We start from the raw sequence: 13508 nt of genomic DNA, 5'->3' as shown, positions 1-13508 counted from the left end.
AAGCATTCAAAATGTAACTAGTACTTTTGCGTGTCATGGAAAATGTATGGAGTAAAAAGTACATTATTTTATTTAGGAATATAGTGAAGTAAAAGTTGTAAAAATATATAAATAGTAAAGTTCAGATACAAAAAAATGAACTACCTATGTAAAAATACTTTAAAGTACTACTTAAGTACTTTACACCACTGAATATAGTATATACATATGAAGTGGATAAAACAGTATGTACAGTTGAAGTTTACATACACTTAAGGTTGGAGTCATTAAAACAAGTTTTTCAACTACTCCACAAATTTCTTGTTAACACATTTCTTGTTGGCAAGTCTGTTAGGACATCTACTTTGTGCATGACACAAGTAATTTTTCCAACAATTGTTTACAGACAGATTATTTCACTGTCACATTTCCAGTGGGTCAGAAGTTCACATACACTAAGTTGACTGTGCCTTTAAACAGCTTGGACATTTCCAGAAATGTTGTCATGGCTTTAGAAGTTTCTGATAGGCTAATTGACATCATTTGAGTCAATTGGAAGTCTACTTGTGGATGTATTTCAAGGCCTACCTTCAAACTCAGTGCCTCTTTGCTTGACATGGGAAAACCAAAATAAATCAGCCAAGACCTCAGAGACTCGTTTTACTGTGGATATAGATACTTTTGTACCTGTTTCCTCCAGCATCTTCACAAGGTCCTTTGCTGTTGTTCTGGGATTGATTTGCACATTTCACACCAAAGTACGTTCATCTCTAGGAGACAGAACGAGTCTCCTTCTTGAGCGGTATGACGGCTCCATGGTCCCATGGTGTTTTATACTTGCGTACTATTATTTGTACAGATGAACGTGGTACCTTCAGGCGTTTGTAGCCTTGTGGAGGTCTACAATTTTTTTCTGAGTTCTTGTCTGTAAACAATTGTTGGAAAAATTACTTTTGTCATACACAAAGTAGATGTCCTAACCGACTTGCCAAAACTATAGTTTGTTAACAAGAAATTTGTCTAGTGGTTGAAACACTTAGGTTTGAGTCATTAAAACAAGTTTATTTAAACTTACGACTTCAACTGTATAAACAGTGTTATTTTAATGTGAAATATGTTCCAGTGGGGGAACAAAATGTGGGGGTCATATTCAAATGCTGAAATGCTTTTTATCTGTAGAATAAAGCAAAGTTGTTTTTCTGGTTAATAGTCAGTTTGCCTGTCTATAGAATTAGAAGCTAATATTAGCTATATAAATCCAATATAACTAGATATCCTATTATGAATCAGGACAGCAGGAATCAACCATATTCATATATTTTTTTCAGGATCAACTGCAGCAGAAAATCGTGTGTCCTGGGATTGTGACATGCCTTATTGCTTCCCCCAATGGCCTGTACTTTCTGGCAGGCATTGCTGAGGCCATCTACTTCTGGGAGGTGAGACCGATATTTAACGTCAGCAGAAGGGTTGTCATAACTGCGTATGATGTGACTACAGGCCATCGTTCTCTAGCTGACATGCACAATAGGGATGCGTTTCTTTCCCTTTCAAGACGATTAGATGCGTATCTAGATAGATACATGGGCTCCAATTTAGGTGTGTGAACATTTTAAAGGAAAAATGTAAATAAACAAATACCTTCTGCAACAATGTAACATTAGTAGGAGGCGATATGCGTCTTTCAAAGGATTTGCCACCGTTATAGGCGCTCCGCACGTCATCTTCACTAACAGTTGGAAAAGGCCAGCGTGAGACCGGGAAGCGACAGCAGCAAAAGCCTGTATGGCAATAGGCTACTTTGAGAAGTTAAAGTGAGGTGATGAAATGCAAACTTTGGGAGGTGGAATTGAGCTACAGTGAAAAATCAAAGCGATGAGTGTAGTGGATATGCAGCCATTATCTGGTGGAGTATGTTGGCCTCAGTACCTTAAGGGCATAACTAGAACCAGATGCCATGTTGAAAAACCGTGACAGCCCTGATGGAGAAATTGTGCGACGATTGCTCTGCATGTACACAGTGTGAGCTCTCAAACACCATTCGTGGAGTTAACAGATTGTCATACATCATTGCAACTAGCCATCACATTGATGAGAAGTGGGACATGTAGTATGTATTGACAACCTGGAAGAGAGGCACACAACCCAGAACCTAAAACGGCATTAATACTATCATGCTGAGTGGGTGGGGGACAGCAGTAAGGTGTGCTGCCGTCGGGTAGGGTTTCCACTAGTTACTACAGCCACAAAGTCAAAATGAGCTATATCGTAAAAATGTATGTAAAGAAATATTATTAATTTAAGGTTAGAGTTAAGCATAAGGTTAGGTTTAAAATTACATTTTAAAAAGAGAAGTTGTAGAAATAGGAGGGCTTTTACTTTGTGGCTGTGATAACTTGTGATGGGCTGCAGTAGATGGAACTGCATTGCCCCCCAGCGGTCATACAGAGAACCACATCTGAATTGTGAATTCACTTCATTTTATGATAAAGAAAATGGATGTTTAAATGATAAAATTGCAGTTTAAAAGTTAAGAGAATTTTCATTTGTCAATGATTTGGTTTATTTAGAGAAACTAATCGGTGCGTTTTGGTTCAATGCAATACGATTCGATGCATTTACACATTCAATTCTAAATTAAAATCTTCTGCTGATGGAACTCATGAGCTGGGCCTCTGCGGTGGATCTGTCGGGGCGGACATGTGTGTGTGTGTGAACTATGTATATGTCTATGGTGTATGTAAGCACCTGAACTGAGCCATAAGGGAAGCTACCACCCCACTGTCAGTTAGCTTTTTTTGTCCTCCCCCCGAACACACTTTTAATCTACACACAATATTATTGTGTGTAGATTGATGAGGAAAATTATTAAATTAATCCATTTTAGAATAAGCCTGTAATGTAACAATGTAGAAAAAGTCAAGGGGTCTGAATACTTTCTGAATGCACTGTATACTGATTGTTTCAAGCAAAACTACTAAAACTATTGCTGATGGTGAAACCCGAACAATCAAAATAAAGTCTAATGTAAGCCCTGATCTGCATTTTCTAACGTAAGCCCTGATCTGCATTGGCTGGTAGAATGTATTTTTTCTTAGAATGTCTATTCTTACCAGCCACTTTTTGCGGGTGGTCACACAGAGCATTTGGGAACAGTTCCCCGCCCCACCCCCCCAATCCAAAGCCCACAGTTAAAGAATGATATATATATTTCTGTGCGTCAGCTATGTAGGATATAATCTCAATGCTACAGTGGTGAAAGCAGGGTGGGGTACAGCATAGGTTTTATATTTGGTTCAAACAATGGAGAGAAAGATGGAGACCGCTGGAACAGCTCTAGAACACACTCTGGTATCCACTACTGTCTGTTTGTCTCGTGTTCTTTTGGCTGGTAAATATTGGGCATCCACCAGCCAAGTCAATTTCCCACCCTGGATTAGAGTTGTCTCCTGCTGTAGTTTAGGCTGGCAAATTACATTTGTTGTCACTCAACTAATATTGCACAAGCCATTTGACAAATATTAGAATGTTGACGGTGATGCGCAGATCAGGAATAGGCCTACCTTGTTGGTCTGTGCAGTGCTCGCAGTTTGACTAGGCTACTGATATTGACTGGGGTTGTTCGACATGCAAATTGACTTGTAGAACAATGACTGTCAACACAATTACATGCTTAGTTCGACACTGAAGTAGAGGACGCAGTGATCTCAAAAGATGAGGTATCTTTAGAATGTAGAAAGTCATTTGAGCAAAACATTTTAGTGTGCCAGTGATTCGTAACATTTGAATCTAATTTCTGACCGACGCATGCTACATTTGGATCGGTTTGGTGTCCCACAGATGATACCATCCAAATGTTTCAAATATGAGTGTATCGGTAAATGTTACATCCCTAATGCATAATCTTCTTCTAAATGCCTCAGTACTACTTTGAGGATAGAATGAATGGTCCTGACTTGAGTTGTCAGGAAGGTACAGTCGGGCCTAACTTTTGATCAATTCCACAGTAACCGAAAGATGCAGAGACTTTGCACAGTTTGACATACATTTTAATCATTGGTTTTTGTTTGGCATAAATTTTAAAGTTAAAAATCAGTCTCGGCATCATTCTGTTATCGTGGAATTGCCTTTTAGTAGCTGCTGTTGATGCTGTTAGGCAGCATATCGGCAATCAGGCCATCTTTGCCATTATGCCCACATTATGGCCTGTTTTTTTGTGTTTTTTTTAAATGATGAGACGTGAGATTACCACTCATGAAATGTAATTTTATTCACATATTTAATGACTGTGTAAATACTTAATTTTCTGTTTGATTTCCTCGCCATCTCTTTTTTACGCATCGATAAACAAACACAAGTTATGTTTAGCTAAGTACCTTTTTTTTTCAGTGAAAGTGGGGATTCTCTTTTTTTCAAAAATTCTATTGTAACAGCATGACTTTAAGGCGATATTCCTTTAGTCAGTGAAATATATGGTCATACAGTGATCTAATGAGCTTGTCATCTACTCTAGATTAAGTGGCAGTATTTGATGTTTATGTAATTATTGTCATTCCAGGTTTCCACTGGGAATTTGCTAGCCATCTTGAATCGCCATTACCAAGACCTGACCTGCCTTCGCTTCACTGACGACAGCAGCCATTTTATCTCAGGAGGCAAAGACAACCTGGCACTGGTCTGGAGTCTGGCCAGGTACAATCAGCTTTTACACTGGATTCTGCTCACTGTAACACAGAGTATTTGCTAACATTGTACTTGAACCTGCGGTGATAGGATCTACATAACAGATGTCATGGCAGCTGATGTCAGCTTATGATAACGGAGTTGACAAGCCATTTAGGTCCCCTAATTAATACAAACTAGCTAGTTTATGTAGGCCTTAAGATGGAAAGTTCAACTAAAGTGCTACAGAATATTGTCCTTAGTTATCATAATTTCAGTTAGATGTTAATGCAAATATGTTACATTAAGTTTAATTTAGACTTCATCAGGATTATTTGAGTTTTCTTGTACTAGGGGAGAGACTTTTGCAGGAAGGTTTAAAATCAGCTGCTAGAAATACTTTCAAACCTCTGCCAGAATTAGTGTCTTTAACACCTGTCATCAAGTTACTGTTTGCAAATGGAATTGTTCTCTCAATGTAGTAATTACATTACTACATTACACTGACTCATGGTTGGACGCACCTGGCTTTGAAGTGACAGGTAACGTTTGGTTAGACTGGGCTTGTAACAGTGACTCTGTTAGACTGATGCATTTGGTGCCATGTTATCCGCTGTGACATTATCCAATTTTGTGCTTGTCAACTTGAGAAATCGAGAAATGGGTTCCACTGCATTCTCTGAAACCTTTTCAAAAAGGGGACCGAAACCCAATCGTGATTTTGATCACAAGCCCTTAGGATCTGAATATTTCTAAGGCGTTTCAGATCTGTTAATCTCAGGGAAAAATGTGATTACTACTTTGATCATTGGCAGGGAGAGTAATGAACTGGTTTACTGAGTTTGAGTATTTAATCAAGACGACATGTAGAGCTATGAAACACTGACATCTACTCCTCTCTGAGTCAGATTTTTGTTGAGTGGCTTGTCATCATCGGAGCAATACAAGGCGTCTTAACTATTCTGATAACAAATTGAACAGATTGGATGTGAGTTGAATTGTGCAAGAAATATGACTGATGGTCGGCCTCTTTCAATTGATTATTCAATTGATTACAACTCATTATGATTTGTTGATCAGTCCGTTTTGCCTACTCAGTGACTCATTGTGATTCGATTTCCTCTGGGCTGAATGATAGTGAAGAAACTCTACTCCAATAGGTGGCAATGTGTGACTTCCATTCCTAGTGGTTGTCAGCACTGAAGGGGAATGGAAATGTACAGATTGTGGTAAGCAAGATAGTTTAACAAATGTAAACCTGTTCTCATATTTTCTCATTTGCCTCAGAAATTAGGTTAGCTAATTGAAATGGAATTGATTTTGACTGTTGATAGTCAGTCTTCCTCAGTCCTTCTACCTGCCAGTGAAAATTATATGTTGAGGCTTTGGATTGACTATGAATGTATACGACTGGCTACTTTCCAAAATAATAAATTATTATCTTTTTCTTGTAGAGCATGTTATGTTGTCAATGAACCTGTCACGGTACTACCATCAGCCAGGCTTTCTGCTACATGCTCCATGTCTGCCAGGCCTTGACTTAGATGATGAAATGAGGATAAGATTCAGCAACAGATGCTCAATATCCTGAAGGGAGGCAGCAAGGAAGTCAAATACTACTAAAGAAATGGTGTCAACCGTATGGCCCAGTATACAGTTTGAAATGGAACTTCCCTATGCCTTTATCAGCAGTCAACATCAGGGGGAGAGCGAGACATCTCTCAACTCCAATTTAGCTTTTGATGTATCAAAGTTCTTGACAGGTCCTCCTGCCTACAACGCACTATCTTTGTAGCATCCATTTCACCCTCAAAGCAGAGGCTTACACCACCATACTTTTAAAATGGAAAATGCTTGTCAAATTCTCGGCAATACCAATGTTTTTTATTTTTTTTGTCAGAGCTTCATCTGCATCAGTCAGGCAAAATGTATCTTATTCTTATCCGAAAATAAATATTTTTCTTATCTTATGTTTGAAATATCTTTAAGTGCACCAAGGCACTGGTCTTTTGTCGACAAAGGAGTGCGCTTTGCTAAAGGCAGAGGAGAGACTGACAGCAATATTTTCAGGTGTGAAATTGAGCTGAATGTTAAACAAGTTTGTAGCCCCTCGTTTGTCTGATGTCCTGCGACGAGACAAACACGGTCCACATCTCATAAAGGACAGTGCTTGAGTAATAATACATGGGGGAAAAGCTGGAAAGTACATAATACTGCCCGGAGATGAATAATGCATCATCGCTCCAATTCAATGGCACTTTGAAGGTAGACCATCTTTTATTCTTCCTCCACAGCCTTTCAGCCATGCAATTCCGCCATCCCAACTCCCTGACAATTTCATCACCCCCCCCCCCCCATTTGAGTAGGTGTTCTAAAACATTTGACCGGTATGGTTTACTACATAATATATGTGAAATTTGTTTTGATTTAGACTGGAACATTATCATGCACCTGTATCGTAACAGGGGCAGGGGGAAAAAATACATGTAATCCATGCACTTAAATACCAAATGGTGGACCCTTTTCCTGTGATTAATTTTCATGCCAGCCAGGTAAGCTATACTCCTGTTCTAAAGAGAAGCAATGTGCTAAATCATTAGGAACGTTGAGAAATAAATATAGTAGGCCTAACCTATAGAAAGCTGATGGGATCCTTTTTAATAGAGGTCATCACTCTGTTTTCTCCAGCAGTTGCATAGCCTATAGAAATGTTGCGCAACATGAGCTCATGGGCCCTCACAAAGTGTTTGATTTAGATTTTCAAATACATTTGCATTGATGTTAGAGGGACAATAGAGGGCTGAGTACCAGGCAGTTAGCAAGTTTGGTAGACTACTAATGACCAGTAGCAGCCTCTGAGCTTGGAGAAGCCTAATTAGTGTGACTAAACGGTCACGTGGAATTTGACTGCCTTCATGACTCGTGACCGCCGGTGTGGCGGTAATACAGTCACCGCAACAGCCCTAGTGCAGACACAGATCATCTCTACGTCACCTGGTAGGAGCGGTCTGCCAGGTAGGATCTAATCCAGGAGTGTGGAGAGCCTGATATGCCCAGCCCTGAGAGGGCGAAGAGGAGGATCTTATTGACATGACTGAAGCTACGACTATATACAGTGGGCTCCAAAATTACTGGCACCCCTTACTGGCAATGCACAAACAATGCTTAAACAAATAAAACAATATAATTATAGAGAGAAATACCAACATGAGAGAAATACTGTACTTTATTAATGTTATGGAGTTTCTCTATAATTATATTGTTGATATTTTTTAAAGTATTGTTTGTGCATTGCCAGTCAGGGGTGGCAGTAATTTTGGAGCCCACTGTATAAGGTGGCAGGTAGCCTAGCGGTTAGAGCGTTGGGCCAGTAACTGAAAGGTCGCTGGTTCGAGTACCCAAGACAACACAGTGAGAGAATCTGTTGAAGATACTTAACCCTAGTTTGCTCCTGGGGTGCTGTACTACTATGGCTGACCCTGTAAAACAACACATTGCACTGCACCTATCCAATACAACATACATAGTTATACACTGAGTGTAGAACACATTATCAACACTTGTTCTTTCCATGGTATAGACTGACCAGGTGAAATCTATGAACGCTTGTTGAATCCACGTCAATCAGTGTAAATGAAGGGGAGGAGACATGTTAAAGAACGATTTTTAAGCCTTGAGACAATTGAGACATGGATTGTTTATGTGTGCCCAATTCAGAGGGTGAATGGGCAAGACAAAATATTTAAGTGCCTTTCAACGGAATATGGTAGTAGGTGCCAGGCGCACTGGTTTGAGTGTGTCAAGAACTGCAATGCTGCTGGGTTTTTCACACTCAAGAATGGTCCACCACCCAAAGGACATCCAGCCAACTTGACACAAATGTGGGAGACATTGGAGTCATCATGGGCCAGAATCCCTGTGGAACGCTTTCGACACCTTGTAGTCCATACCCTGACGTACGGATAAAAGGGGGTGCAATGTTTTGTACACTCAGGCTTCCTATCCCCGTATCTTTCCAGTATCACAAATACATCCACTCTCTTTGTCTTGACTTTATTTCCCAATTAAAGTTTGAAGTCCAGTGTTTGATACTTTCTCTGACCTTCCCCTTTTTGAAGGGGCAATGTGAAACTCAATGTAGCATAAAGAGGGAGTGCTACGGGTCCGAGAGGAATTTTAAATGGCCACCGGGCTGCATCGGGAAATGCATCTTTCACCTGTGAAGAAATGCCTCGGTCGGGCCCACGCACCGACATTAAGTGGTTTGCATCGACCCCTTCTCAGTGGGACGTAATGATCGGACGTGTCCACAGTAATATCTCTGCAATACACCCTGAGCAACTTTGAGCCGAAATTGGCTCCAGAAGGGAGTATTGCACCTGGGGTTTAGGGGTTTGATTTTTCCTCAGAACGCCCCAGGCTTCTTCTTTTCTCCTCCCTTTTTATGAGCACACGCCAGAGCAGAAGCCCATGCTGCGGTGTGTTCCTGTTACGGGTGATGTTTGTCACAGATGTTGATGCAGACAGGTTGTCCCTGAGATCCTGCCAGGGAGTGCCTCTCGCTGCTGAGCTGACAGAATGGGGCCTGCTCATTTAATCAGCAGGCTTTCTATCCCCATATCTTTCCCTCTGTCTCTGCTCATCCACCTATATGCCTCACTCTCCTTTTCTCCTGTCCTGCTCTGGCAAGATGTTGTCTCTACTGAGCCAGAACCAGTGAAGCTCAGAGCTCTATGTGCTCAGGAAGCCGTAATTGCATTTTTGGCCCAAATGCTCTGACTATAAGAATACAGGAAAATAATATATTTTTTCACTACTAATTATTGCTAAAATAATAGTGATATTCTAGTTTTTTTAATGGTCAAACCTTAGCAAGTACGAAGGAAATACGTTTTTGGTTTACTTTTACATGTGAGGTAGAAAGATTAAAATGATTGTAATGGAATTTTATTGGTGTTCAGAGGTTAGTGTGTAATCAGTGCTATTCACCTTTACTACTTAATGTGAAATCCCAGCATTTTTTATGCATATGTAAATAAATGACCACACGCTCCCTCTGTGTTGCAGTGTAGTTCAGCTGGACCCGTCACTCACCCCCGAGCCTCGCCATGTCCTGTGCCGTCACTCTCTCCCCATCACTGACATCCACTGTGGCCTGATGGGACCCCAATCTCGAGTAGCTACTGCATCCTTGGATCAGACTGTCAAGGTGAGCTTTCTCCTATCTTAAGGGAATTTGGTGTGAACTGCCTCTTATGAAATTTGGACTTGTCTGTCGTATGTAGAGCAAAGATTTTTGACTCGCTTAATGGGACATTCCCTTCCAACGAGAATGAAATGAATGAAAGTCTTTCCATGCCTCAAGCTGTTTGTAGTTGGAAGAGGACACTACAATCTGAATTTTACAGTGATTTTGAGCTTACAAATGCATATCTATGTTGTCTTCCAACTGTCGTTTTATTATTCACAACATTCTCATCGATAGACATCTAATGGAACAGAGTTCTGGCATGTGCTCTAGCTTCCTGATACATCTGTATTCTGAAACGATACCCACGGGCCTACCAATGTCTTTTTTATTAGGTTCTTCACGAGGACATATTTTATACCAGTGCAATGTTATTAAAATCCTGAATTATACTGAACAAAAATATAAACACAAAAATGTAAGGTGGTGGGCCCATGTTTCATGAGCTGAAATCAAATATCCCAGTAATTTTCCATATGCACAAAAAGCTTATTTCTCTCAAATTTTGTGCACAAATTTGTTTACATCCCTGTAAGTGAACATTTATCTTTTTTTCCTTTATTTATTTTTTACACAGGTGCACCTGTACAGGTACAATAAAAGGTCACTCTAAAATGTGCATTTTTGTCACACAACACAATGCTACAGATGTCTCAAGTTTTGAGGGAGCGTGCAATTGGCATGCAGACTGCAGGAATGTCCAACAGAGCTGTTGCCAGAGAATGTAATGATAATTTAAGCCACCTCCAAAGTATTTTTAGAGAATTTGGCAGTATGTCTAACCGGCCTCACAACCTCAGACCACATGTAACCACACCAGCCCAGGACCTTCACATCCGGTTTCTTCACCTGCGGGATTGTCTGTGGAGGGGGGCCTGGCTGCGTCCCTTCCCAGTCATGTGTAATCCATAGATTAGATTAGGGCCTAATGAATTTATTAAATTGACTGATTTCCTTCTATGAACTGTAACTCAGAAAATATTTAAATTGTTGCATGTTGCATTTTATGTCTTTAATACATTGTTTCCATTCAATGAATAATATTAGGCTGTTGCCTCAAAGCATAGCATTACTATATTGTAATATAATTTTATTTCCTAAATTAGCCTAAGCATTGTTGACATTTGTGTTTACTGGAACCTGTGGGAGGAGGTAGCCCAGTTTTCAGGTAATTTGCATGCAGAAATATCAACCAGTCAGAATATTGACGCAAAGGTGTGTTAGTCCACACGTGCAATGTTCGAAAAACACATTCATATTAATGAAAGGAGACGTGAAGACTTTGGGCCTTAATTTGATTTGTTACTCATTATACATTCTAACAAACCTTAATGTTTTGTGGCTCAAGTCCCAGAATAGGAAAACAGATTTCTCTCTAATCGCATGAAAATACACAAAACAAGATCTGCAGTTTTTGACATGCAGAAGCTTTGCCAACTGTAAATCACTCTATCCTGTTGGTATTAGTTGAAGATAATTACTGTTGCACTTTCACATGGATGGTTTTGTCTAATCATTTAAAACAAAGCTTGATCTTGTATTTGGGCCTCAAATATTTGATTATTTTTCTCATTTATGTCAAGTATCTTCTCAGGCCCCTGTTGAAACCATTGAACAGACAATGATCATATTTAAAATATGAAACGAGGCATGGAGTCTCCAAATGGAATCCGTAGGTACAGTACAATCTACTTTGGAGTGTAATCGAAGGTGACCCCGGCTCAGTCTATCCCTCCCACCTGAAATTGGAATTCAAATAATCAGTCCATGTGGTTATGCAAAGTAGAGCATCTGTTTCTCCTGGTGAGTATTCAGGCCACTTTGAATTGATTGAGAGGAGTAGTTCTCGGATCAATACCCAGTCAGTGGGGTGAGTGATCTCGGATCAATACCCAGTCAGTGGGGTGAGTGATCTTGATCATCTGTGGGTGGTGTGGCTCCTGTTGTGGCCCTCCCCTGTGAGACTAGAGAAAATAAATGATGAATGGTGGTTGAAATATTGTTTTGACTATGGCATTTAGTTCAGTCTCTTGGTGTACATATACACAATTTCAGACTTGTGGTAGGCCACCCAAAATGCTGGCTATACAGGTAGGTCCACATCACAGCATCTACACCAGTGTTTCCCAAACTGAGGTGGGTGGGGGGTAGAATGCACAAGGTGCAATTTCTAAATTGGGTAGTGCATCATCAGTTTCGCTCTTGTTATGTCAGTCAATACAAACCTTCGAGGGCTATTCTGAACTTTTCAGAAATGTCCAGATCAACTAGCCTATGTCAGCTAACAACATTTGTAAAAATAAATAAAATTGGCCCATATATTTTGTTTTATTGTTTGGGTCACTCATATCACATGAATAAACATTATACATGGCAAAATGTATAGAGATGTTAACCAATGCTGGAAGGGGGGCCTGAGTGGATTTTACATGACTGGGCAGGGGTGCAGCCATTTATGGGCCTGGGAAGGCATAGGCCCACCCACAAAAGGGCTTTATTACAGACAAATGCTCCTCAACTTCATCAGCTGGGCTCAGACTATCCGGCAGGTGAAGAAGCTGGATGTGGAGGTCCTGGCCTCGTGTGGTTACATGTGGTCTGCGGTTGTGAGGCCGGTTGGACGTACTGCCAAATTCTCTAAAACATCATTGGGGACTTATGGTAGAGAAATTTACATTAAATTATTCTGGCAACAGCTCTGTTGAACACTTCTGCAGTCAGCATGCCAATTACACACTCCCTCAACTTGAGACATCTGTGGCCTGTGTGACGAAACTGCACACTTTAGAGTGGCCTTTTATTGTCCCCAGCACAAGGTGCACCTGTGTAACAATCATGCTGTTTAATCAGCTTTTTGATATGCCACACCTGTCAGGTCTATCTTGGCAAAGGATAAAATGCTCACTAACAGGGATGTAAACAAATGTATTCACAACATTTGAGAAGCTTTTTGTGTATATAGAACATTTCTGGGATCTTTTTATTTCGGCTCATTAAACATGGGACCAGTACTTTACATGTTGTGTTTATTTGTTGTTCAGTATATTATAATAATAATAATAATAATAACATATTACCAGAAGGGAACCTGCCGTGAGGTTGTAGCATTAGCCTACATATCTTCCTTTTTTATTCCATTCAACTGAAGAACAAAATCAATTCCGTCCTGACAGGTTAAGTGTTTAGCTGTGTTTGGAGGCCACTGCACTGTTGCGCAAAGAGGAGCATAGTCAGAATGAGAAACGACAAGGGGGATTATCGAAAGATGAATAACACCTGACTGGATTCAACATCAATACACCCCCATATCAGTCATTGATGCTCCTGCCATTGCTTAATTTCCTCCGAACAATTCTGCCAGTCATGGTTACACACTGAACATGTCACTTTTTGAACAACACGATTCTAACATGTGTTTTTAGGGGTAAGCCAGTGGAAAGATAGGAGCAACACTTCAATGCCACATAGCAAAGTGCGTTGGACTGCATGCTCTTTGTCATTGACTTTGCACTGGCAGGATTTGTTTAAAGTAATCACCCCGTGTCAAATGAGAACGGAGGCAAACAAACACCACAAGCCCTTGGATCTGTCATGCTGGCGAGCTCCTAGGGGATGGGAT

The 13508-nt window shown here is 40.3% G+C and overlaps 1 pseudogene; it reads left to right on the top strand.

The window, feature by feature from the left end:
* LOC109889105 (WD repeat-containing protein 18-like) overlaps positions 1-13508 on the top strand; it is a 132529-nt pseudogene that overhangs the window by 23357 nt on the left and 95664 nt on the right.

Source organism: Oncorhynchus kisutch, linkage group LG4, assembly GCF_002021735.2.
Source record: "Oncorhynchus kisutch isolate 150728-3 linkage group LG4, Okis_V2, whole genome shotgun sequence".
NCBI classification, from domain to species: domain Eukaryota; kingdom Metazoa; phylum Chordata; class Actinopteri; order Salmoniformes; family Salmonidae; genus Oncorhynchus; species Oncorhynchus kisutch.
The sequence above is the reverse complement of the archived record's forward strand: the minus strand, read 5'-3'. Positions and strand labels throughout refer to the sequence as shown.